The sequence below is a fragment of the Felis catus genome, chromosome A2 (genome assembly GCF_018350175.1).
Source record: "Felis catus isolate Fca126 chromosome A2, F.catus_Fca126_mat1.0, whole genome shotgun sequence".
Classification (NCBI taxonomy): Eukaryota; Metazoa; Chordata; class Mammalia; order Carnivora; family Felidae; genus Felis; species Felis catus.
Genome location: NC_058369.1, coordinates 113457344 through 113482541, shown reverse-complemented (window position 1 = coordinate 113482541; position 25198 = coordinate 113457344). Strand labels below are relative to the sequence as shown.

Here is a 25198-nt window from a genome sequence, read left to right as displayed (position 1 = left end):
GTAGAACAAACTCATTCTCTCTACAGCTTTGCCACTAAATGGATATATGATCTTACATAGATCAGGTTGCCTCCCTGATCCTTGGTTCCTTTAGTTGAAAAACAGAAATGATAATAATATGTACCTCATGTGTTACAAGTATTAAATGGCAGTGGACATGTGGCCATCATTTGTGAACTCTAAGGCACCTTATAAATATAGGGGTTGAAAGATTAAAATGTAATTTCTGATTCCTCCTCAGACATGTTTGGCTTTTTAACATTTTATTGTCTAAAAGGCTCTGGCAATTTTCTCATTGACTTTCATTTATTTAATAAGGTCAGGAACATAATTTGTAGAATATATATACAAACTTTTTTTCTTCTAGGACTTAATAAAACTACATTTATTTTGAATGGAAAAAAATACAACCCATTAATTTTTATTTTTCTGCATCAGCCTTGGTGAAAATGTTTGCTCACCACAGTGTAGGGGAGGAAAACTAACCTTTCCTTCCACACTTGTTAGCTCTTGGCTGGGGGAGACACTTAAAAGACAGTTTAAGGTGAGAAAAACATACACATTTATTAAATGTAAGTTTTGCATTACATGGGAGCCCTCATAAGGAAATGAAGACCCAAAGACCCAGTTAGAGTTGAATGTTTAAATAATGAACTGGACAAAGAGTTTACATTATGAGAACATGACACATCAAAGGGCTTGGGCTGGGGCAGTTAGTGTCACAGGTGACTAGGAAGATAAGGGCTAGTTTCATAAGGCTTGTGAGTACAGATCTTCCTCTGCTTCAACTTCCCATCTTCGGCAATGAGAATGTTACTTTCCTCCTGGAAGAGAATGGACATCTTCATATAGGGGTTTTATCTCCTTCTCATGAGAGCACCCATTTTGCATCTGCTGTTTTCTCAAGTGTCTTTAGCTCAAAATAATCCTTATGCCAAAGTGGTATATTTTGCCACCCTTCACCAACCTTACCCAATGTCTATTTCTCCATCAGTGATGACGTGTAAGAGAACACAGTTACCCAACTGTGGATTTGGACCAAATAACCTGGAAAGGGAATGTAAAAGGCTGTGTGCTCTCTACAAGGTAAGATACAGGAACTCAGAGTGTGAAAGAGGTAAATAACCAACACTTTCCATACAAAGAAGGTATAGAACACCCTGTCCAAGAAGCAGGGAGAGAAAAGATTCGGATGTTCTCAGTCATGTGTTCTGTCTCCCACTTCAGATCTCTGAGTTCTAGAGTTAAGCCACAGCTTAAATTCCACATTCAGAACGCCCTCAGAGCAGAGTTGGAAGAACACAAATGGAGAAGGGTGGAAGGTGGCGGCTGGACATGTTCTTCTAGAATCCCAATAGCCATTTGGGTTTGGATCAGAGACTGAGACTAGCCAAGCAAGGACTCTAGGAACTCCTCAGTTTGACTTTTTGCTTACTCCTTATCCTTCATTTTCATTCCTTCCCATTCTACCATCTGTGGGATCAAAGACGTGGCAGAATAAAATGAGCATTTTGGAACCAAAGAAAGAGGGTAATATTGAACTTTAACTTTTTGGCATCAGCGGTACTTAAATAAAGGTTGTATCAATGTTTAATGATGGGAGAATGAAGTGATTACGTATAGTTCCTTTTGTTAGCCTTTTGTCCACACACGTAAGACTCCTACTTGCATTTTTTTCTTTGTTTTAACAAAAGGTCTTCACTGACAAATTTTACCAGGTTTCTGTATAAATTTAAAGATGATCCTTAATAAGTAAGTGAATATGAAAGTTGCAACTCAGTGTCACACAGAGCTTTTCGTCTGTTCCTTTTGTCTTTGGCATATATTGGGCACTTTTCAGGAGCTGTTACACATGCAAAGCGTTGTACTTCTGGATGAATAACAAACTGGTGCATGCAAAACCACCCAGTACACCGTAATTACAAACTGGAAACTCATAATTGGTGCATGAACCACTTCCTTTATGAGTTGCTCGGCTTTATTCATAACTTTTCTCATTGGAAGGGCCATGTCTTCTGGCTCTACCTTTAATAATGGTGATAATCATAATAACTGTAATAATGGAGCATTACTTTCTAATTACAAAGAAAATTTCTTCTGAAGGGCTCAGAGCACCTCACAGACATTATCTCATTCATTCTCATAATCTCTCTGTGCTGCTTGTCGGTCACTAGCATGGCCATAGTAACAGCTTGGTCATGTTCCACTTCTCTATGCACTCATAAAGCCAGAATGGCAAGGGGAACCTTTATACTTCCCAGACTCTGGTGGAAACTTTCAGCTATTTCTGAATAGTGTTAATTATGCCACTTTAGACATCAGTAATGAGACACAAAGCACTACATGTACTTGGTGGAAAGGAAGCTTTTCATGGTTTTGGCACCTCCTTCTAAGGACACAATGCTCTGCATTCTGTCAGTGGAGAACCCCCAAATGCGCAAATTCACTCCAGTTGCTAATGGCATCCTACTGTGCTCTTTCACATAGTGGAGCCTAATATACTGAGCAGTCCTCCCACCAGTGCTCAGCAACTGTGGCTCATGGGCCAAATCTGGATAAGAATGGTCTTTATGTTTTTAAATACTTATGTGTGTAAAATAGTTCTATAATTCCCTAAATAATATCTTGGATTTTGCCTCTTGGATCCCAGAGTCCAAAATATTTACCACACAGTTCTGTAAAAGTTTGCCAACCCCTACTACTGAGAATAGGACACACACATGAAAGCCTGACAGTAGGAGGTAAGCAGAATGGGTAATCCCTGAACCATCCCAGAGCACTATCAAGAAAGATCCTGATGCTAAGATTCCTAACACACCTGACAGAAAAAGGTAAGTTTACTGGTGCTCTATATGTCCATTTGATTTCTCAGTTAGATGATTTCTTAGGTCTTAACTATACTTTTCCCAGAAAAAAAGTCTAACCTTTAATATGGCTTCACCGAGTGATATTTCTTTGTTTCCTCTTGAGGTTCGGATCTTCAAGCCATTGTACAATTGCTGAGATAGTCACACTAACGTGTACTTTTAACTGTATATATTGCTTGTGTCTGGGCTGTTTTATTTGTACTAGAGAAAAGGATTAAAAGCATAGTTATGACACATCTTAGAGATGTTTACTAGTCTTTACAGTCAGTGAATAAGCAATGGGTGTGGTGGTTTTGACTTATTCATGTTCACATGGTGTTTTACTTTTCTGATCTGTCAACTTTGGATGAAGCCTCAGTCTAAGTTTTAAGACATTTGATATTCAGAAACTTCTTAGGGACAGAGTTTGATAAAAACCCACAAGGAAAGGATAAACTGGTTATTGGGCCTGGTCTTCCTGAGCCACAAATGGCAGTGGGACTATACTGTTTCTGAGGCCGGCACTGACTTTTCTGGTATTCTAGGTCCTCATGTACCTCTTAGCTTGGCACTTTGCTCACTTTTTTTCCTTCCTATTCATTTCTTCCCATTATTCCCCCCATTGCGCCCAAAATATGAGAGAATAAGATGAGAATTTGGAAACAAGGTAATAATTGGGCACTTCTATATTTTGAGATCAGCTTTGGTTTAGTGAAGACTTTACAAGTATTTGGTACACTGGGAGAGTAGACATGACTTTTGGGTCATATCTTCAGTTGGCTGCAAGCTAAGCAGTAAATAGAGTTGATTTTGACAAAGATGTTATAAAGGCAAAGCGGAACACATGTTCCTCAGGCACAGAGTTCTTCATATGTGAGTGTGTCCCAACAACAGATCCAGTCCTACCTGTGAGCCTGGGTATTGAATATCATGGACAGAGTTTACCTTGTCTTGTCCCCTCTCATGACTACAAAAGGGATTAGTCACCAGTCATGGCACCCTGTAAACCAAGAAAACATTTTTTTTTTCACAGAGCTAGAACAAACAATCCTAAAATTTGTATGGGACCAACAAAGACCCCGAATAGCCAAAACAGTCTTGAAACAGAAAACCCAAGCAGGAGCCATCACAATTCCTGACTTCAAGATGTGTTACAAAACTGTAATCACCAAGACAGTATGGTACTGGCACAAGAACAGACACTCAGAATAATGGAACAGAAGAGAGAACCCAGAAATGGAGCCACAAACATAAGGCCAACTAATCTTGGACAAAGCAGGAAAGAATATCCAATGGAATAAAGACAGTCTCTTCAGCAAGTGGTGCTGGGAAAACTGGACAGCGACACGCAGAAGAATGAACTTGGACCACTTTCTTACACTATACACAAAAATACTCAAAATGGATGAAAGACCTAAATGTAAGACAGGAAGCCATCAAAATCCTCCAGGAGAAAGCAGGCAAAAACCTCTTGGACCGTGGCCGCAGCAACTTCTTACTCAACATGTCTCTGGAGGCAAGGGAAACAAAAGCAAAAATGAACTATTGGTACCTCATCAAAATAAAAAAGCTTCTGCACAGCGAAGGAAACAATCAACAAAACTAAAAGGCAACTGACAGAATGAGAGAAGATATTTGCAAATGACATATCAGATAAACGGTTAGTATCCAAAATCTATAAAGAACTTATCAAACTCAAACCCAAATTTATCAAACCCCAAAAACAAATAATCCAGGGAAGAAATGGGCAAAAGACATGAAGACACTTCTCCAAAGAAGACATCCAGATGGCCAACTGACACATGAAAAAATGTTCAACATCACTCATCCTCAGGGAAATACAAATCAAAACCACCATGAGATGCCACCTCACACCTGTCAGAATGGCTAACATGAACAACTCAGGCAACAACAGATGTTGGCGAGGATCCGGAGAAAGAGGATCTCTTTTGTACTACTGGTAGGAATGCAAACTGGAGCAGCCACTCTGGAAAACAGTTGGAGGTTCCTCAAAAAATTAAAAACACAACCCAGCAATTACACTACTAGGTATTTATCCATGGGATACAGGTATGCTGTTTTGAAGGGGCACATGCACCCCAATGTTTATAGCAGCACTATTGAGAATAGCCAAAGTATGGAAAGAGCCCAAATGTACATTGATGGATGAATGGATAAAGAAGATGTGGTGTATGTATGTGTGTGTGTGTGTGTGTGTATGTATATATATATGCATACCATTATACATATATATATATATCATTATACATATATATATACTCCATTGTGTGTGCATGTATATATATATATACATATAGACATATATCTATATGTCTATATGTATATATATATACATATATCTATACATATAGACATATACATATCTATACATATAGACATATATCTATACATATATCTATACATATAGACATATATCTATACATATAGACATATAGACATATAGACATATCTATACATATAGACATATATCTATACATATAGACATATCTATACATATAGACATATATCTATACATATAGACATATACATATCTATATGTCTATATGTATATATATATATACATGCACACACATGTCTATATGTATATATATACATGCACACACACAATGGAGTACTTACTACTTGGCAATCAAAAAGAATGAAATCTTGCCATTCGTAACTACATGGATGGAGCTAGAGAGTGTTATGCTAAGCGAAATTAGTCAGAGAAAGACAAATATCATATGACTTCACTCATACGAGGATTTTAAGAGACAAAACAGATGAACACAAGGGAAGGGAAACAAAACTAATATAAAAACAGGGAAGAGGACAAAAATAAGAGACTCTTAAATGTGCAGAACTGAGAGATACTGGAGGGATTGTGGGAAGGAGGATGTGATAAATGGGTAAGGGGAATTAAGGAATCTACTCCTGAAATCATTGCTGCACTATATGCTAACAACTTCGATGTAAATTTAAAAAATAAATTAAATAAAAATTAAAAAAACATTTTTAATAGTAACAGATAACAAGACAAGAAGCAAGTTGTAAAAATAAACACTGAAAGTCAATGTTAAAGTTCTATTTGAAACTTTAAAAAACAACTTTTGCTATGATCTCAGAAACACAGGCAACAAAATATAGATATATTGAACTTCATCAAAATTAAAATTGCTTGTGTCTTAGCAGAGACTATCAAGAAAGTGAAAAGATACCCTACAGAATGGAAGAAAATATTTGCAAATCATACATCTGACAAGAGATTAATATCCACAGTATATAAAGAACTCCTACAACTCAACAACAAAACATATACAATCCAATTTAAAAATAGGCAAAGAATTTGAATAGATGTTTTCCCAGAGAATATATACAAATGACCAATGAGCACATAAAAACAGACTCAACATCATTAATCATTAGAGAAATGCAAATCAAAACCACAATGAGATACCACCTCACATCTACTAAGATGGCTATAATAGTAATGATCATCAAAATAATAAACCAGCAAATAACAAGTGCTGGTGACAACGTGGAGAAATTAGAGCCCATGTGCACTGCTGGTGAGAATATAAAATGGTGCTAGCATTATGAAAAATGGTTTGTTGTTTCCTCAAAAAGGTAAACACAGAACTACAATATCACCCAGTAGTAATTCCGCTTCTATGTCTATGTCCAAAAGGATTGAAAGCAGTAACTTGAACAGATATCTGTACATCAGCATTCATATCAGCATTATTCACCACAGCCAAAAGATAGAAGCAACCCAAGTGTTTGCTGATGAATGGATAAACTAAAGGTGGTACACATACAATGGAATACTACCCAGCCATATAAATGAATGAAATTTTAATATATGCCACAACACTATGGAACTTCAAAACATTGTGATTAATGAAATAAGCCAAACACGTAAGGAATATCATATGATTCCACTTATGCGTGGCACCTAGAATAGGCAAATTCATAGAGAGAGAAAGCAGAATAAAGGTTACCAGGATCTGGGGGTAAGGGAGAAGGAAAAGTTATTGGTTAATGGATACAGCATTTATGTTGCGGATGATGAAAAGGCATAGGATATATATAGTGGTGACAATCACACAACGCTGTGAAAGTATTTAATGCCACTGAATGTATACTTACAAATGGTTAAAATGATAAATGTATGCTATATTTTATGTATATTTTACCAAATAAAAGTAATTAAAAATAATCTTTGATATCACTTCAATCCTCGTGGGGGTTTTTTGCCAAAAAGCTAACATTTTTATTCTTATTTTGGACTTCTGTTGTCATCATTAGGAAGGTAGTTTTTGAACTTGAAACTGACAGCAAAGCTCCCTGAAACAGCAGCTGTGATTCTGTGCTCCTCTCCAGGAACTGGAATCGTGTCTGTAGTTATAATTTCAGCACATGTGAACTGAGCTTCTAATATGTGTATTATAGAGCAGAGCTACAATTCATCTTAATGATGGTATGTGAAAGAACATCTCGGCAGGGCACCTTAATGAAATGACAATTGGTTGAAGACTTAGAAGATTAAAAATACCCAAGACTTTCAGAAGCCATTTCAACTCCCATTTGGATCCTTTAAGGGATAGTGTAAAATAATGTTCTCTGCCAAATAACAAGAAAGCTTATAGCAAATAGAGTAAAAATCCTTTTAATATATTTTTCAAGGATGGAGCCATTAAAAGCGTCTAATCAGAAAAGCTAAAAAGGTGAACCAAATTCTCGAGTCTGAATATATCATAGGCACCTCTGGAAGAGACTTCCTAATGAATGGACTAAAATATTGCCAAAAATATTTAGGTTCTCTTAAAATAAATTACAGATAATTTCCTCTATGGAGTAGATACTCTTGGTCAGGCCCTGTATTAGCACAGTATGTCTTTCACTTAACTCTGAGAACAGTCTCATGAGGCAGGGAGTAGTAAACCCAACACACTGTAAGAAAGCTGGGGCTCAGAGATGTTAAGTGTGTTCACTGAAGCTCAAAATAGACAAAGCTTCATTGTCATTAAGGTATGACTATCATTTAACAGCAAAAAATGTGGACATAGTATATGTGCCATTTTGTAATCATTACATTAACCAATACAACAAAGAGAAAAATTATAGTCAGGCAAGCCTCTTTTTCTAGGTCCAACACAGCAAACAAAAGGCAACATATTCCATAAGAATTCTAAATTCTTTCCCTGGATAACTTGAGATAGGCATTCTTTGTCTTAGTTTCCCCAAGAAAAATATCATTGAGTATCTCTTATTCCAAGTCCTGTACTAACCATTTTCACATGCATTATCTCGTCTAATTGATTCAACCTAATTTTTGTTATTTTTCTTCTGCATAGCTAGCAGGCATGAAAGATGTGATAGTATCCTCTGTGAAAATTGATACACGAGTAGTCACTGGTTTTTTAAAGATTTTTTTAAAGCAATCTCTACACTCAATGTGGGGCTCAGACTTTGAACCCCAAGATCAAGAGTTGCATGCTCTACCAACTGAGACAGCCGGGTGCCCCTTTCAGTACTTACTTTGTTAACATAACAAACTACTATGATGTACAATTAACCAACAATACTCCTCGAATTTTTCTTACATTAAAAGCATTTATCTTAAAAATGTTTAAGTAATATATTTCAGAATTAGCTAATTCTTTTCAAATTATTATGCAATGCACAATATGGGCACATATTGTGTTTGCCAATAACTTTGACTAATATTTGGATATTTTTTTCCAAAAATAGGGTGTTCTGAAAACTTCCCTATATTCATATGGCGAATTCATATTCATAGGTGATTTAGAGATGAAGTCACCCTATCAAGGCTATTCTCTAAAGGCCAAAAATGTAGCAAAGATTTGATCATCTATGTTATGTCCATCTTGTGCTTTTTTGTAGCATCATCATTTAGTACGTAGTAAGAGACCAAGAAACAAATATTAGAATATATTCTAATAGTCTAGGAATTTTAGTGAATAGTCTAGGAATTTTATGTAGAATACATGAGTTAATAATTCAGGTTTTAAAGAACAGTCCTGTTCTACTGTGCACTTTAACCCCTGAGTGTTTCTGCATATCATGCAGCCAGCAAAAATAGTAGTGGGATTCTATAACCCTTGCATTGTTCCCTATACTAATGAACAACCATTTGCCTTATTCTGTCTTTATTACACTTCTCTATGTAGTCTTAATCTTCCTGGCTTCTGACTTTGTGACCTCGTTCTATTTATTCCCTCACCTTGGCTCTCATGCTTGCTCTGCAACACTGCTTCTTCCGTTAAAACTTCTTTTGCTTTCCTCTCATGACTTAGGCTTTCCCCTGACAAGACAGGCTTCAGTCTCTTTGCGTGAAGATGTTTAGCATGGCCCATTTTAGTCTCTCAAACACTTTGATTTAGTCTCTCAAACACATTCCATAAGTGTAGCACTACTGCTAGGTTTATGTTTTCCTCTGAGCAGAACCTAGGTGTGCTATATATAATTAGGATGATGATAGTAGGCCAAAGTTATCCTGAACTCAACAGCATAAACTAAGCACCTTATTATAAATCAGACACAAACTGTCCAAAAATCGTCAAAGGAAAATAAGTCATCTTTTATCATCAGGTTATTCTTTCGTCACACACACGTGACGAATAAGTGGAAAACTTGATTTTGTTTCCTTTTTTAATGTTTATTTATTTACTTATTTATTTAGAGTGTGGGGGGGGGAGGGGTAGAGAGGGAAGAGAGGGAGAGAATTCCATGCCAAGCATGGAGCCTGACACAGGGCTTGATCCCAGAAACCGTGCAATCATGACCTGAGCCAAAATCAAGAGCCAGACACTTAACTGACTGAGCCACCCAGGCACCCTAGAAAACTTTATTTTAATGGCTATTATGTCATCTGGGAGACTAGTTAAAAATAAGGGATCGGTATGGCCAAAGAACTGAATATATGAGAGATTTCCTATTCAAATTGCCATTAGCAATTTTATAAAGATTATATCTACATCACGCTTGACATTGATAAAAGAAATTGAAGATAACATAAATAAATGGAAACATATACCATGCTCATGGATTGGATAGTTAACATTGTTAAAATATCCATACTACCCAAAGCAATCTATAGGTTCAATGCAGTCCCTATCAAAATATTAATGGCATTTTTCATAGAACTAGAGAAAAGAATCCTAAAATATATATGGAATCACAAAAGATACTAAATAGCCAAAGCAATCCTGAGATAGAAGAACAAAGCTGGATTTATCATGCTCCCTGATTTTGAACTATACTACAAAACTATAGTGATCAAAGCAGTATGGTACTGGCACAAAAACAGACACATAGATCAAGAGAACACAACACAGAGTCCAAAAATAAAGCCAGATTTATATGGTCAATTAATCTTTGACAAAGGAGGCAGGAACATACAATAGGGAGAAGATAGTATCTTCAATAAATAATTTTGGAAAAACTTGGCAACTACATGCAAAAGAATAAAACTGGACCACTTTCTTACACCATATGCAAGAATATACTCAAAATAGATTAACAACTTAAATCTGAGACTGGGAACCATAAAACTCTTAGAACAAAACTTAGGCAATAAGCTCTTGGACGTTGAAGTGAGCAATATATATTGGATCTGTTTCCTCAGGCAAGAGCACAAAAGGAAAAAAAAAACTAAATAAGTCTACATCAAACTAAAAAGATATTGCACAACAGAGGAAACCATCAACAAAATGAAAAAGCAGTCTACTGAATGCAAGAAGATATTCACAAATAATATAACTGATAAGGGGTTAATAACAAAATATATCAAGAACTCACAACTCCTTATCAAAAAAACAAACAATCCAATTTAAAAATGGGCAAAGAACCTGAATAGACATTTCTCGAAAGAAGACAGACGTGTGGCCAACAGACCCTTGAAAAGATGCTGAACATCACTTAACATCAGGGAAATTAAAATCAAAACCACAATGAAACATCACTTCACGCCTGTCAGAATGGCTATTAGCAAAAGGACAAGAAGTTACAGGCATTGGTGAAGATGTAGAAGAAAGAGAACCCTCAGGCATTGTTGGTGGGAATGCAAAATGATGCAGCCACTGTGGAAAACATTTAGAAATTAAAAACAGAACTATACTACAACGTAGTAATTCCACTTCTGGGTATTTAACTGAAGAAAACAAAAACTTGAAAAGGTATATGCACCCCTATGTTCACTGCAGAATTATTTACAATAGCTAAGATATGGAAACAACCTAAGTGTCCATCAGTAGATGAATGGATAAAGAAGATGTGGCTTATATAGACAATGGAATATTGCTTAGCCATAAAAAACAAATATGTTTTATAATTTGTGACAACATGGATATATCTAAAGGGTATTATGGTAAGTGAAAAAAGTTAGAGAGAGAAAGACAAATTCCATATGATTTCACTTACATGTAAAACCTAAAAAACCAAAACAAATGAACAAACAAAACAAAATGGAAACAGACTCAAGGATACAGAGAACAATCTGGTGGTTTCTAGGGGAGAGGGTCTTGGGGATGTGCAAAACAGGGAAAGGGGATTAAAAGGTCAAACTTTCAACTATAAAATAAATAAGACACGAGGATAACAATGTACAGCCTAGAAAATAGAGTTAATAATATGCAACAACTTTGTGTGGTGACAGATGGTAGCTAGATTTGTCGTGCTGATCACTTTGTAATGTCTATAAATGTTGAATCACTATGCTGTACTCCTGAAACGAATATAATATTGTATGTCAACTATACTTCAAATGAAAAAAAAAATGATTATCTCTACATCATGCTTAGTAAAAATGGTTAAGTGGGATGGTTAATTACAAGCTTTTGTGAACAAAGGAGTCATTGTACTGAGAGCTGAAGAATACACTAGAGATGAGGAAAGAGTAGTTTAAAGTAAACATATAGCTGCTAAATATAAACTTGAAGGAATGCTGATTAGATCTCAGCCAGAGGGAGAAAAAGGAAAAACACAGATTAACTTAGGCCAGTGGCTTTCAATTAGGGGTGATTTGTACCCCAGGAGACATTGGGTAGTCTGGTGACATTTTTGGTTGTTGCAACTGGGGCAATGGAGTGTGTGCTACTGGCATCTTGTGGGATGGCCAGTGATGCTGCTAAACATCCTACTACACACGTGACAACTGCTCACAACAAAGAACTGTTCGACCCAAAGTCCAGCAATAGTGCCAAGACTGAGAAATACCAGACTAGAGCAGAACATTCTGAAACCAGCTGGGTGATATTTAATCAATGTGATTAAAGGGAGAACCACATGTGAATAAACTTTACAGAGTATAAGCATACTTTGGGCCACAGATCAAGTTTGCCTCTGCTGTTTCAATCTTCTCTGACATCCTAAATCTGATTAGGTATAGTGTTCTTTGTGATGTCTGTATTCATCAACGAGTAAAATCTTACTCGAGAAAATTTCTAACAAACATCCGTCCCAACACAAAATGGCTTCCCATTTCATGAGCATTTTCTCTTAAAAGCGGCAATATTTTCATAGGCAATAAAACATGACAGATCACAAAGAATAAATCTCTAGTGATGGAATCTAGGCATGAGTGGGCTTAGAGTGGAAAGTTTTCATTTGAGGGAGTACTTTGGGGGGCTTACAGGTGGTGCCTCTTCCATATGAGTAACCCTTTTCTCCATACAAGAATAGATCTCGGTAACTGTGGAAATAACACTGGGTGTGGTATTACCGAACTGCTACCAGGGGAAGGGATACATATAAAGGGACCACAGTCATTCACAGACTACAAACCATCTTGGAATAACAGACTTCTAAATACTAGTAACATCACCATTCTGATAAAAAGAGTAGCTATGTCAGTTTTCTTGTAAATTATTCCAAAAATATATTAGAGAATCCTATTTACTTTTCAAGATCTCTATCAAAATCAAAACACTGAATGGCTCCTTTAATTATGCCAAGTGGACTGCTGTTTAAAACAAGTTATACTGAATCTCTGTGCTCTTCTGCCTCAGGATGTTATTCTGTAATATGTAATAAGTAGCAAGTAATAAATATGCATATAACTATATAAACACATATACAAAACATATAAAATGTTAAAATTAGAATCAATATGAAATCAGTACATAGTTACAAAGGAAAAACACATAAATCAAATATATGTAATACAAATATTTGTGGTCTGGGGCAGTGGGTGTCAAAATGCCTCTGCTGAGCCCTGGGTTTCAGTTATGCCAGGGGAGGCATGAGAAGGAGGGAGATGCCAGCTGACGTAGCTCTACCTTTATGACTTTTCATATAAAAGCTCTTACAGAAACGGATTTGGTTGGGAAAAAAATGGAAAAAGAACTGCTCCAAGGGGTTTACAAAGAAAACTTTAAAATTTTTTTTTCAACATTTATTTATTTTTGGGACAGAGAGAGACAGAGCATGAACGGGCGAGGGGCAGAGAGAGAGGGAGACACAGAATCGGAAACAGGCTCCAGGCTCCAGGCTCCGAGCCATCAGCCCAGAGCCTGACGCGGGGCTCGAACTCACGGACCGCGAGATCATGACCTGGCTGAAGTCGGACGCTTAACCGACTGCGCCACCCAGGCGCCCCCAAAGAAAACTTTAAAAGTATATACCCTGGGACGCCTGGGTGACTCAGTTAAGCATCTGACTTTTGATCTCAGCTCAGGTCTTGATCTCAGGGTCGTGAGTTCAAGCCCCACATTGGGTTCCTCACTGAGCATGAAGACTACTTAAAAGAAAAAAAAGTATATATATATATATATATATATATATATATATATATATATATATACACACACACACACACACACACACACACACACACACACACACACATATATAGTAAAACCTTGGATTGTAACTTCTGTGAGTGTTTTGCAAGATGAGCAAACATTTCTTTTTTTTTTTTAATTTATTACGTTTATTTGAGAGACAGAAAGACAGAGAGCACGAGCAGGGGAGGGGCAGAGAGAGAGGGAGACACAGAATCCCAAGCAGGCTCCAGGGTATGAGCTGTCAGCACAGAGCCCAATGCCGGGCTGGAACCCACAAGCTGTGAGATCATGACCTGAGCCGAAGTCGGACGCTCAACCGACTGAGCCACCGACTGAGTCACCCAGGTGCCCCCAAACATTTCTAATTTTGATAAACAAATGATGTCTTGCAATATGAGTAGCACATGATGCCAAACATCACACGATCACAACTGAGCTAATGGTCCTTGACATTGGCTTTGATATACAAGCGCTTCGGATTACAAGCATGTTTCCAGAATGAATTATGCTCACAAACCAAGGTTTTACACACACACACACACACACACACACACACACACACACACACACACATATGCACCCTCAAAGATATTTTCAAAATATTTTTAATTCACTTGACTTTTTGGAATAAACATACCATGAAAAGTTCTGTGAGACAGAAGGAAAGTAAACAGCACAATGTTGCATGCAAAACCCTTCTCAGAAGACTCAGTTGCTCCCTCATCCATGTTACAGCCCAAATGAGCTCAGATAACTTTGTATTTCAGTTACATGTGTACTCATCTGTCTTTGCAAGACTTGGCTCCTAGAAGACCTGGTCTTGTTCAACTTTTTAAAACAGTCAGTGACAGGGACATTGCGAAGGCCTTAGTGGGATGTTTGTTGAACTAAATTGGTGAACACCTGAAATAATTTTGTATTGTCATACTTCTGCCTTCACATAGAATCTGAACAACATTAAATACTCTAGCTGTTTTCCCCCTTCTTTGGAAGACCTATTTGTTGTCTGAGACCAAGACAACAGTTTCCAGAAAGATAAAAAGCTTCCCCCCCTCGTCCCGCCCCCGGAAATTCCCAGAAAGAAATATACTACAAAGGCTTTCCCTTTATGGTAATAACTAATAAGAACAGAAACCATCATTCTTCAGTCTGAAGAGCCTACCTTCTTCATACACAAAAAAAGAAGCACTTATGCATGCAAACCAAATAATGGGCAATCAGGATAGTGCTAAGTCTAGACATCTCAGGTAGGTTAGTGGGAAACAAAGGAACTTTATTTCAAGTGAAAGCCATGGAAGTCTAGGTAATTTCAAGGCACCGCAGGCCAAGTTTCAGATTCATATGGGCTCAAGACTGTGGATGCATGAGTTTCCCCAAATGGAGAAAAGGATCACCACCAACAAAATAAAAAGAGGTAATACAAATCTATGTAAACCATAGCTAATGAGTTTCCCACAGTTCTGGAAATATGACTACTTCATTTCTTTTCCTTTTAATGTTTGTGAGCTAAAGTCAACCAGGGTATCTTGAAAATGGACTTCTTTGAAAATAATGTTAATACAAACTTATTATTAACTTATGTGTAGGACTGTAATTGTCTAAAGCAGTAACCTATAGTTCATATTAACAGCAACAGAGACTGAAACTCTATTTAAAAAGGATCATGGACACTAGCAACAAAGACAACAATAAATAATACAGGCTAGAAAGGATAGTACCAATTTCTATTAAAGATATACTGTAATTAGCATCCAGTAATTTGGGATTCCTATAGCATGTTCTGAACGTGTAAGCCTTACGCTCACTTTGGCCATTTGTCTCCATCTCTTTTCTAACCTTTGTCTGTATTTTACTCATTTCTGGCTTCTTTCTTCACCCTCTCCTTTGTATATTTTCCCTTCTATCAGTGCTTGAGCTAACTCTTATTTTGCCTTGTTGCTCACTCAAATCCCATCATGTAGTCAAAACACACACCACAAACACACACAGATATACACAGACCCACAGGCACACATACAGACACACAGACAAATATTTCAAAGAGTTTCCACCATTCTCAAGATCACTCATTCAGTCTCAGGGCAATTTTTAGTATTTCTTCCCAGCGTTAAGAAGCTGATTTCATTGTGACAGTCAGACAGGGATTTTAGTCCATAAATAAAATATTCAAAACAAACACATACCCAAGTAGATGGGAAAACAAAAGCAATACAACAAAATTTTAAATTAGATGAGGATACATATGAGAGCATGTATTTTTCTCCTTATAAAAATAAAATATATTTTTCAAAAATTCATTAAATATACAGAAATATAAAGAAGGAAATTAAAACCCCTGTAATGCTGCCACAAAAGCCATAATCAATTCTCACCATTTGCTATATTTCCTTCCAAACCTTTCCTTGTCTGTTCATATGCATGTATAAACACACAAATTAAAAGTAACAAAATTGGAAGCTTACTCTCTGTGTGTCTGTGTATATACACACACATTTAACTATACATTTAAATATGTAGCTAAAATTCTGTAGACTAAGCAATTTTTAAACAGTCTAGAATACTTTGGCTAAACTAATGAGATTTTTTAAACAGAAAGACAAAATAAAAACACTTCGCAAAGAATTTGCTACATGTCATCAAAGTAAAGATGTCTCACTGTGACTGATTGGGAAGGTATAACACCGATCTAGAATGGTGTTGCTAATGAGATTAAGTCTGAGTTCAATCCCTGAATGAATGAATTTAGCACCACACATGCAAAAGCTCTACCCCATGGCCCCAGAATATCCCTCAACTCCAAAGAGTGGTTCATACTTATGCACCATTACTCAAGAAATGGGTGTCGCAGAGTATATGTGGTTGGTGAAATCCAGCATTTCATAAGCCTATCTGGGCACCAGTGCCCTTCATTTAGAGTAAGAACTTTTCCCATCCTGGAGAATTACTATTCCACAGGACGTACTTTAGGAAATACTGGCCATAGTATTTAAACTTTCCAGTGTGATATCATATGAGGAACTTTGTGATCTGGCTCCATGTAATTTTAGAACCATGATGACAAAAATCCTGGGCTCTGGAATCAGATAAATTTGAGTTTGGAGCCTGAACCTTTGTAAGCCTCACTTTTCTCACCTGTGAAAGAGATTAATAACAACAACTTGCACGTAGTTGTGAGGAGTAGAAATGAGGAGAAAGAAGATTTATCATATTATTCTGTCAATAAATGGTGGATATCTTCATTATTATTGTTGTTGCCTTTTTCACCACATTTACTCTATTCCATCACATAATCCCTTTCCTCAAGCCCAGTAATTCTTAACAGGCATCCCGCCAACCATATGCAAGGTATGACACCAAGTTTTAAAAAACATGCAAATTTTGTTGTTTGTACAATTGAATGTGTATTGGGTTTTGTCACTGCTTGCCAATGGAGTGTTCAGCTAAGAGGACATAGGGTATCCAGTAAGAAGTTGAGGCAAATTTATTCTAAAGTAAGCTTTACAGAAATATGTGACAATTATACCTTAGGAACATACATGAGCAGGGGAGTAAACTACTCAAACACAATCATATAGCTGAAGGGTGCCTGCTTGAGTAGTGTGATAACTACGGGTACTTTATACATGTTAGGATATATTCTTGCAGTGTAGTGCCAACTGGGTTATGGTTATTGATGGCTTGTTTAGTGTTACCTTAAGTCTTTTCATCCCTTAAAGAGTGCTGCCCATAATTCCAGAATGCCATGAAGACTTCAGTTCCTAGTCATGTCTAACCACTAATGGTCCCCAATACACCAAACTCTTTCTTGCTTCCTTGAGTTGGTACAAAAAAAAAAACTAACTTTTTGCCTGATAAACTCTACTTTCAACACACTCTTTAAATATTTGTTTACTACCTAAAATCCAAGGTTGAGGTAAATTATCAATAGTAGACTTGAAGATAAGAACACAAAAGTGAGAAGATAATAACGCTATAGGAAATTCAGAAATGATAATAACTTGGTGAATGCAAAAACAAAAGAAAAATTTTAAGAATATGAGTATTTGGAGCCAACGCATAATTCTCTGTGACAGAATTTATACGTATTATTGGCTCTGAAGAGGAAATAACAATACTTCCCAGGCATTGCTGTTGGGGGATGTTGAATGGTACTACACATAGGAAGTGTCATGGCACTTAAGTTCATATCCCATGGCTCTTCCCTTTGGTGGCTGAGAAATATATCTCTGGCCTCAAGAATCTCAAGAACATGAACCCAGGCCAGATTGTTTAGTTATTCTGAATTAATAATTCCAAGGTGAGACTCAGGAATTCACATATTCTATAAGGCCACTAATTGATTCTGAAGTACATGATCTACAAAGTCTATTTTGAGAAACAAGTCTACAAGCCATTTTCCAGTCAATTAAAAAAAAATCCAATAAGATATAACTGAATCACAAAACACGATTTTAAGACTTGGAGAATAATATCACATATATACACACATTCCTATGTTTCTAACATTGGGAACTAGAACCATGATTCCCAAGTACTGAAAACCACTCTAGCATTCTTTCTCAACAGATGGCAATAAGATCCACTATTGTGGACTGAGTTGTGTTCCCATCCCCTTCAAACTGATATGTTGAGGACTTAACTCTGAACATAACCATATTGGAGATTTAGGCTTTGAAGACATAATTAATGTTAAATGAGGTCATAAGGGTGGGCCCTAATCTAATAGGACTGACATTCTTATAACAAGAGGTAGATACTACCCCCACACAGAGGAAAAACCTTTTCAAGGGCTCCATCTGCAAGCCAAGAGGGAGTCTTTCCAGAAACTAACCTTGCTGGCACCTTGATCTTTGACTTCCAACCTCCAGAACTGTGAAAAATAAATAAATTTCTGTTGTTTAACCCCTCCCCACCTCCCCCCAGTCTGTGGTATTCTGTTATGGCAGCCTGAGCTGACTAATACATCTATCACTCTAAAAACTAAGAATATATCTATGGCCTAAATATATTGTCTATTAAGTCAAAATTACTGATATGGACACAACCATTTGTCTCTGAAAGAAAATTTTTAAGAAAAAAATATATACTTACAGATTTTTACCCATGGAGAATTTCTTTTTTCTTTTCTTTTTTTTTAATGTTTTGGTTTTGGTATGGTACTTATGTGCACTAAAATTTCCTGATAAAAATGTGTAATTAAAAAAAGTTGAACAGCCTGGAAGACAAACAACTCTTCTTTGATTTGCCAAAGAAATGAGGCCACAGGGCAAACGACTGCCCCAAATATTAGAGACACAAACAAGAGGATACTAGAATCACAGCTTCATTGAGTAGAAACCCACAAGCAGAAACCACTTATAAAAATCAGTGCGAGGGTAAGAAAACCTGAACTATACTTGACTAATGGCTGGAAGCTTGTCATGGACAAGTCTGACAATTAAAATCTCCAAGGGGTCCAGTCATAGGGCAGCCCCCACACTTTTGTGGCTTTTACTTCTAGGAGTTCTACCATGTTGTCACAGTAAATATTAGAGAAAAAAATCTCTTCTTGCTTCTCACAGGGGGAGGGGAAAAGTAAATACTCTTCTCAAAAATACTACCCTCAAGAGAAACTATTTTGCCAGAGCATAATCTGTCAGGATTTTTATCAGAGCCTAACTAACCCGAGAGAAGGGAAAAACCCACCTCCAGCCCCCTCTAGCTATCCTGTCCCTATTAAATGGGGGAGAAAAACTGAGAAGCATTTGTGAAGTTCACAGCCCAGAGGCAGGCTCACAACAAGACTAATCTCTAATCACAGGACTATATATAGACTGTTCCCCTCCCTGCCATACTTCACCACCACATCACTAAAAATCTGTTAATTTTTTAAAATTATTTTGTGTGTAGTATATTGTTCTTTCCTTTTAACAAAAAATTAAAAGGTATAACAAAAGGCAAAAACACAGTTTATAGAGATAGAATAACCATTAGATCTAGATTCAGATATGGCAAGGATGTTGGAATTATCAGACTGGGAATGTAAAACAACTACGGACTTTAATGGATAAACTAAACAGCATGCAAGAACAGATGGATAATGTAAGCAAAGAGATGACAATTTTGATATTGAAGAATCAAAAAGAAATGCTAGAGATTAAAACCACTGTAACAAAAATGAAAAATGTCTCTGTCATGGGCTCATTAGTAGTCTGGACATGGCTGAGGAATGGATCTCTGAGTTTGAGGATAATCAATGGAAACTTCCTAAACTGAAAAACAAAGAGAAAAAAGTCTGGAAAAAAAAAAAGGAACTGAATATCCAAGAACTATGGCACAACCACGAAAGGTATAACATTTGCATAATGGGAATACCAAGAGGAGAAGGAAGGAAGGAAGGAAGGAAGGAAGGAAGGAAGGAAGGAAGGAAGGAAGGAAGGAAGGAAGGAGGAAATAAGTGAGAGAGCAAGGGAGGGAGGGAGCGAGGGAAGGAGGAGGAAGGAGGAGGGAAGGAAGGAAGGAAGGAAGGAAGGAAGGAAGGAAAGAAAGAAAGAAAGAAAGAAAGAAAGAAAGAAAGAAAGAAAGAAAGAGGAGGGAGAAAGGAAGGACATGAGAGAGGTTTGAAACAATATTTACTGAGAATACCCCTAAATTAATTTCAGATATCAATCCACAGGTCCAAGAAGCTCAGAGAACAAACACTAAGTGGGATAAACGTGAAAAGAAAAACAACAACAACAACAACAACAAAGACATCTGGGTCTATCATATTCAAACTGCAGAAAATCAAAGATAAAGAAAGTCAGAAATATATCAAAGATAAACTCAGAAAATGCCAGAGGGAAAAAACACCTTAGCTATAGAGAAGCAAAGATAAGAATTATGTCCAACTTCTCCTCAGAAACCATGCATACAAAAAGGAAGTAGTGGAATATTTTAAGTGTTGAGAAAAAAAAAAAAAACAACCATTGATGAAGAACTCTTTATACTGTGAAATTATCCTTCCATCTTTCCAAACTGAAGGAGAAATAAGATCTGTGTGTCTGTTTTTGTGCCAGAACCATACTGTCTTGATGACTACAGCTTTGTAATATGGCTTGAAATCCATAATCGTGATGCCTCCAGGTTTGTTTTTCTTTTTCAGCATCTCTGTGGCTATTTGGGGTCTTTTGTGGTTCCATACAAATTTTAGGATTATTTGTTCTAGCTCTGCAAAAATAGTGGTGGTATTTTGATGGGGATTGTATTAAATGTGTAGATTGCTTTGGGTAGTATAGACATTTTAACAATATTTGTTCTTTCAGTCCCTGAGCATGGGATACTTTTCCATTTCTTTGTGTCCTCTTCAATTTCTTTCATAAGTTTTCTATAGTTTTCAGAGTATAGATCTTTCATCTCCTTAGTTAGACTTATTCCTAGGTAGCTTGTTTTTGGTGAAATTGCAAATGGGATCAACTCCTTGATTTCTTTCTCTGCTGCTTCACTATTGGTATATAGAAATGCAACAGATATCTGCACCTTCATTTCATATCTTGTGATATTGCTGAATTCAGGTATTAGTTCTAGTAATTTTTTTGTGGAGTCTTATGCGTTTTCTACATAGAGTATCATGTTGGCTGCAAGTAGTGAAAATTTGAATTCTTCCTTGCCAACTGAGATGCCTTTTATTTCATTTTGTTATCTGATTGCTTAGGCTAACACTTCGAGTACTATGTTAAACAGTAATGGTGAGAGTGGACATCTTTGTCTTGTTCCTAACCCTAGAGGAAAGGCTTTCAGTTTTTCCCCATTGAGGATAATTTTAGCTGTGGGTCTTTCGTATATGGCCTTTATGATGTTGAGGTATGTTCCATCTATCCCCACTTTGTTGAGAATTTTTATCAAGAATGGATGCTGTATTTTGTCAAATTCTTTTTCTGCATCTATTGACAGGATCATACGGTTTGTATCCTTTCTTTTATTATTGTGGTATATCACCTTGATTGATTTGCAGGTATTGAACCAGCCCTGCAGCCCAGGAATAAATCCCAATTGATCATGGTAAATAATTCTTTTAATGTACTGTTGGATTCATTTTGCTAGTATCTTGTTGAGAATTTTTGCATCCATGTTCATCAGGGACATTGGCCTATAATTTTCCTTTTTAGTGGGGTCTTTGGTTTTGGAATCAAGGTAATGCTGGCTTCATAGAATGAGTTTGGAAAATTTCCTTCTATTTCTATTTTTTGGAACAGTTTGAGAAGAATAGATATTAACTCTTCTTTAAATGTCTGGTAGAATTTCATGGAAGCCATCTGGCCCAGGACTCTTCTTTGTTGGGAGATTTTTGATTACTAATTCAATTTCTTTGCTGCTTATGGGTCTGTTCAAATTTTCTTTTTCTTCCTGTTTCAGTTTTGGTAGTTTGCGAGTTTCTAGGAATTTGTCCGTTTCTTCCAGATTGCCCAGTTTGTTGGCATATAATTTTTCATAGTATTCTCTTATAATAGTTTGTATTTCTATGGTATTGGTTGTGATCTCTCCTCTTCCATTTTTATCTATTCGGGTCCTTTCTCTTTTCTTTTTGATAAGTATGGCTAGGGGTTTACTTGTTAAGAACCAGCTCTTAGTTTCTTTGATCTGTTCTACTAATTTTTTTGTTTCTATATCATTTATTCCTACTGTAATATTTATTATTTCACTTCTTCTCTTAGTTTTAGACTTTATTTGCTGTTCCTTTTCTAGATCCTTTAGGTGTAAGTTTAGGATGTATATTTGGGACCTTTCTTGCTTCTTAAGATAGGCCTGAATTGCAGTGTACTTCCCTCTTAGGACTGCCTTTGCTGCATCCCAAAGGTTTTGCACTGTTGTGTTTTCATTTTCATTTGCTTCCATCTATTTTTTTTAATTTCTTCTTTAATGTCCTGGTTAGCCCATTCATTCTTTAGTAGAGTGTTCTTCAACCTTCACATATGTGAGGGCTTTCCAAATTTTTTCTTGTGATTGATTGCAAGTTTCATAGCATTGTGACCTGAAAATATGCATGGTGTGATCTCGATCTTTTTGTACTTGTTGAGGGCTGATTTGTGACCCAGTATGTGATCTGTTCTGGAGAATGTTCCATGTGCACTCAAGAAGAATGTGTATTTTGCTGCTTTAGGATGAAATGTTCTGAATATATTCTTTAACTCCGTCTGGTCCAGTGTGTTATTCAAAGCCACTGTTTCCTTGTTGATTTTCTACTCAGATGATCTATACATTGCTGTAAGTGGGGTGGTAAAGTCCTCTACTATTATTGTGTTATTATCAATGAGTTTATGTTTGTGATTAATTGATTTATATATTTGGGTTTCTGCCAGTTTGGGGCATAAATATTTAGAATTGTTAGATCTTCTTGATGAATAGGCCCCTTAATTATGGTATAATGTCCTTCTTCATCTCTTGTTACAGTCTTTGTTTTAAAATCTAGTTTGTCTGATATAAGTATGGTTACTCTGGCTTTTGACATCCATCAGCCTGATAGATAGATGGCTCTTCATCCCCTCAATTTCAATCTGCAGGTGTCCTTAGGCCTAAAATGAATTTCTTGTAGGCAGCATACAGATGGCTCTTATTTTTTTATCCATTCTGATACCCTATGTCTTTTGGTTGAAGCATTTAGCTCATTTCCATCCAGAGTGATTACTGAAAGGTATGAATGTAGTATAATAGTGTTACCTGTAGAGTTGGTGTTTCTGGTGATGCTCTCTGGTTCTTTCTAGTCTTTGATGCTTTTGGTCTTTTTTTTTTTTCTTTTTTCTCCACATGAAGAGTTCTCCTTAAAATTTCTTGTAGGTCTGCTTTAGTGGTCACAAACTCCTTTAGTTTCTGTTTGTCTGGGAAACTCTTCATCTCTCCTATTCTGAATGACAGACTTGTTGGATAGAGTGTTCTTGGCTGCATATTTTCCCCATTCAGTGAATATATCTTGCCTCTCCTTTCTGGCCTGCCAAGTTACTCTGGATAGATCTGCTGTGAACTTGATCTGTCTTCCCTTGTAGGTTAAAGACTTTTTTTTTCCCTTTCTGCTTTCAGGATTCTTTCCTTATCTGTGTATTTTGTGAATTTGACTGTAATAGGTCTTGGTAATGGCTGGCTTTTGTTGAATTTAATAAGAGTTATTTGTGCTTCTTGGATTTTGATATCTGTGTCCTTCCCTAGATTAGGGAGGTTTTCAGGTATAATTTGCTTACATAAATCTTCTGCCCCCTTTTCTCTCTCTTTGTCTTCTGGGACTCTTATGATAGGAATGTTATTAAGTTTTAATAAATAGCTGAGTTCTCTAAGTCTGCTTCCATGATCTGTGACCTTTGTTTCCCTCTTCTTTTCCACTTCATCATTTTCCATAATTTTATCTTCTGTATTGCTAATTCACTCTTCTGCCTTATCCATCCTCATTTTTAAATTCTTTTTAATGTTTATTTATTTTTGACAGAAACAGAGCACTAGCAGGGAAGGGACAGAGAGAGAGGGACACACAGAATCCAAAGCAGGCTTCAGGCTCTGAGCTGTCAGCAGAGAGCCCGACATGGGGATTGAACCCACAAACTGTGCGATTAGGACCTGAGCTGAAGTAGGATGCTTAACCAACTGAGCCACCCACGGGCACCATCCATCCTCGTTTTTATAGCCTCCATTTGGGTTTGCATCTCGGTTATAGTATTTTTAATTTTGACCTAACATTGTAGTTCTTTTATCTCAGCAGAAAAGGATTCTCTGATGTCTTCTATGCCTTTTTAAATCCCAGGTAATATCCTTATAATAATTGTTTTAAATTCTAGTTCTGACATTTTCCTTATATCTGCACTGATTGAATCCCTTGCCGTCATTTCTTCTTGTTTTTTCTTTTGAGGTGAATTCCTCCATCTTGTCATTTTGGAGGAAGAAAAAAGAACAACAATAATATTAATAGAGTAAAATAAAAGTTAAAAACAATTTAAGTCAAATAAAGGAAGCTGGATCCTAGGTGTGTTTTGGTCTGCTTGTTAAGAGAAGCTGCTGTATTCTCTCCTTCAAATTAGGCAGATTGTTCTATTAATTTTCAGACTGATTTTCTAGGTGTTCAAAAACAGGTTGATGTTGATCTAGCTGTGTTCAAGGGATGAGACAAGCCAAGGGTCCCCTTACTACTCTGCCATCTTAACTGCAGTTTCTAAATGCATATTATTAGGTGAATGAAGCCAACCTAAAAAGGCCACCTTTGAAAAAAAAAGGCATATTATTATATCATTTCGACTATTCTGGAAAAGGCAAACTTAAGGAGGGATCACTGGGATCACTGGGATCACTGTGATCACTGATCACTGGATCAAGGGATCAGTGATCACTGATTGGGATCACTGATTGCCAAGGGTCAGGGGAAAGAGGGATGCATAGAAGAATGCAGAGGATTTTCGGGATAGTAAACATACTCTGCATTTTAGTTAATGTCACTGAAAGGTTTTGCAAGTTCAGGTTTGATACAGAAAAGAACTGGAGCTAGAGACTGATACGGTAGAGGCTGTTCCAAGCTTACTAGATTTGACTGTTAAATATTCAGGAATTTTG

The 25198-nt window shown here is 36.7% G+C and overlaps 1 long non-coding RNA gene across 2 annotated transcripts in view; it reads right to left on the bottom strand.

Moving 5' to 3' along the window:
* Positions 1–538: 538 nt before the first annotated feature.
* LOC123383899 overlaps positions 539–25198 on the bottom strand; it is a 162554-nt gene continuing 137894 nt past the window's right edge. For both annotated transcript variants that reach the window (XR_006594267.1, XR_006594266.1), the window contains one exon: positions 539–824. This is a non-coding gene — a long non-coding RNA (uncharacterized LOC123383899). The remainder of the gene's footprint in view (positions 825–25198) is intronic.